We start from the raw sequence: 3,113 nt of genomic DNA on the forward strand, positions 1-3,113 counted from the left end.
GTTCAAATCCCTGGTCGGCCGGACATATGAAGCATCAGGGATGTTCTGGCTGTAGTGTAGTGGTGGTGAGTGTGGCTGTTGTAGTTTTTTAATTCAGGGTTGCGTACAAACCCACCGCCCAGGAGTCAAAAACAACACGACACCCTAACGCCGGGAGACCACTCCATTATTGGCAATGAGCTGACTGCACACCTGTGCTCTTTGTGCTTGTCTTTAACAATCAAACACTTTTCAAGATTTTTTTGAGTCACAGCTTACAGTCACTTTTTTATGGGATGAACGGTTTCAAGGAGGATATGTCTGCTACTGTTATAGGTATCGGTCAGAATGCAAGATCAGCCTTTGGACTTTGCTTGTGCAATGGTTTTGATATGAAACTCAAAATGTCAACATAAAGGTGGGCAAGAAACACACAATGGTTTGAAGAATCAAGAAGAACAGAAACAAAGACAAAAATATGGACATTAAGTCTAAATGTAAAGTTAAGCTGGTCAAGTCTTCTAGTTTAAAGGTCTAACAATATTTTTTGGAAAACGCGGTATAAGCATAGACTGTTAAAAACTGAATTCAGAGTCGAGTGGCTCCAGTTTGATCGCGCGGCAGGAAAAAATCGATTTGATTTACAATTGATTTTGTACACAGAGGTCAACAGAGGAGTTCCCCTTCAGTTGGAGGGTCCGTTGAAAGAAAGACCACAGTCTGGCGGTTCATGAGAGGTAGGGAGGCGAGCCTCACAAATACAAACACAGGGTAAATAACACTGGCTCCAAAAAAATATAAAGGACACTATATCTCTTTCCTGATATGGCTAGGTAATGTATTCCGATGAATGCTCCACATCATTAATGGAAATTGAAAACGCTCTGAAGTCACAACTGAATTCCTAAAACTGAATGCAAAGACATCCCAAAATCTAAGCGAAAAATGATGTGGCAGGGGCTAGTCCATTTTGTGTTGCCAAATTCGCCTTTGGATCAACCATCATAATGGTACTCATAGGTTGTTGTATAGTGACCTCCCACGTGCAATGTATGGCTTTGCCCTGTACAATGTCTCGAGGCAATGCTCCAATGGATACGGACGTGGTGTCACTGGGGGAGTCGTCCCCTCCACAGATCTGACCAGGGCATCACTGGAGCTCTGGACAGTCTGAGGTGCAACCTGTCGCATCGGATGGACCAAAAGGTGTTCTAGTTGGATCTATTCATTTTTAATCATCATTTAAGGGTACAATATGTTGGCGTTGATTTGTCCTGTACACGTGAACAATCCATTGTACGTCTGGTCCGGTCTGGGAAGGGATGCCTCCTCTGTGGCTCGTCTGAGTTTCTTCTTCTTTCCACCTTGTTGCCCTGTTAAAGGTTTTTTGTGGGCCAAGTTTGTCCCGCACGTCGAACCGAGGATCTAAGGACAGGGTGGGTCAACTGGTCACTCTCCTGTACAGAGTGTAAAGCCCCCGAGGCAAAATGTACTTTGGACTTTGGGCTATACAAATAAAATTGATTGTTTGATTTGATTTAGGTGCAGTCGAGCATGGGGCAGTCAATGGTAAGTCAATATTCCGTTCATCCTCCGGAACGGCCTGCATACGCTCGCCATATGAGGCTGGGCAGTGTCCGTGCCCAGGAAAGAATCCAGGACCCACTGCAACCAGCAGGGGGTCTGACAATGGTTCCAAGATTTCATTCAGATCCCTAATAGCAGTCAGGGTTCCATTGGCAAACACGGCAGAGGTCGGTGCGTCCTTCCAGGGATATGCCCTCCCCAGACCAGCACTGACCCACCACCAAACCGGTCATGGCTCAATGATGTCGCAGGCAGCATAAACGTTCTCCATGGCGTCTCCAGACACGTTCACGTCTATCATTGCCGCAGGGTAAAAACCGTGTTGTCATCTGTGAAATCACAGGGCGCCAGTGGGGGACCTGCAATTCTGTTCTGGTGGTCTGTAGCAAATGCAGTCGAGCTCCATGGTGCCGGGCAAGGTGAGGCCAGCGTCCAGTACAGGAAATAGGGAACTCATGGGCAACTCTCATGAAGCTGTTTTTCTGATTGTTTTGGTCAGAGAACAGTCACACCAATGGCCTCCTGTTAGTCCATTCTGTAGGGGCTCTGAAGTCCATCCTTGTTCCTTCTTGCAAAAGGAAGATAACTACTGGTCCTGCCTGATGGTTAAAGGACCTGCTACGCGGGCCCTGACCAGATTCTCTTAGATTAACTGACCATCTCCTAGAATCTCCTTCCTGCGCTTTAGACTGTGCGGGGAGACCACAACAAACCTGCTGGCGAATGGCCCATAAATTGAAGGTGCCACCCTGGAGGAGTTGGACTAGCTCTGTGCACCTCTGTAGGGTCCAGGTACTGGCAACGCAGGCTACCATAAGTGAAGAATGACCCTAGCCAAATGCAAAACTAATTGAATGGGTCAGAAAAGATGACAGGTAAAAAATGTCAGCAGCCTTCACCTGTAAAACCATTCCTGTCTGGGGGTCGTTTCATTGTTGCCCCCCGCCTAGTGGTACCTGTTGTTTAATTTCATTAACAACCCAAAACAGATGAAATGATTAACAACGCCCCAACTACTACTTACTGATCGGATCAATATCCAGAAAATGAACTGACCTTAAATGCATAAGCTGATTAAAAAAAGTGTCCTTTAAGTTTTTTAGCGTGGTAATAACAACAACTCAGTAGGTAAGGTTTACAGGGAGGCGAAGTTCAAACCACAGATGTCAGGAAGAACACAAATTCATAGCCCACATCAAATTCCACTCACAACAACAACATTACATAGTTTTTTGTCCCAACTTTGCTTGTGTCTCAGTAAACATCTGATGTGTATGTGCATTGTATTATCACGGAATACTAATTCAAGCTATGTCATCTGGAATAAGTATATATTGAGCAGAATAAAGTGTAAACTGATGACAACATATGGCATGAATGAAGGAGTAGCCCACTGTGCCCACTCTCCTGTCAAGAGCCTCTGGGACTCTGGGGGTCCTTAGATTAATGATGTGTGATTCAGAGGAGGAGAATGTGTCAGTCATTCCAACTCATAAAGCCCCGTAAAGAAAAACCAGGACATGGTGATTGTTTGGCCATATACGCAA

The sequence above is a fragment of the Larimichthys crocea genome, chromosome I (genome assembly GCF_000972845.2).
Source record: "Larimichthys crocea isolate SSNF chromosome I, L_crocea_2.0, whole genome shotgun sequence".
In the NCBI taxonomy this organism is placed as follows: domain Eukaryota; kingdom Metazoa; phylum Chordata; class Actinopteri; family Sciaenidae; genus Larimichthys; species Larimichthys crocea.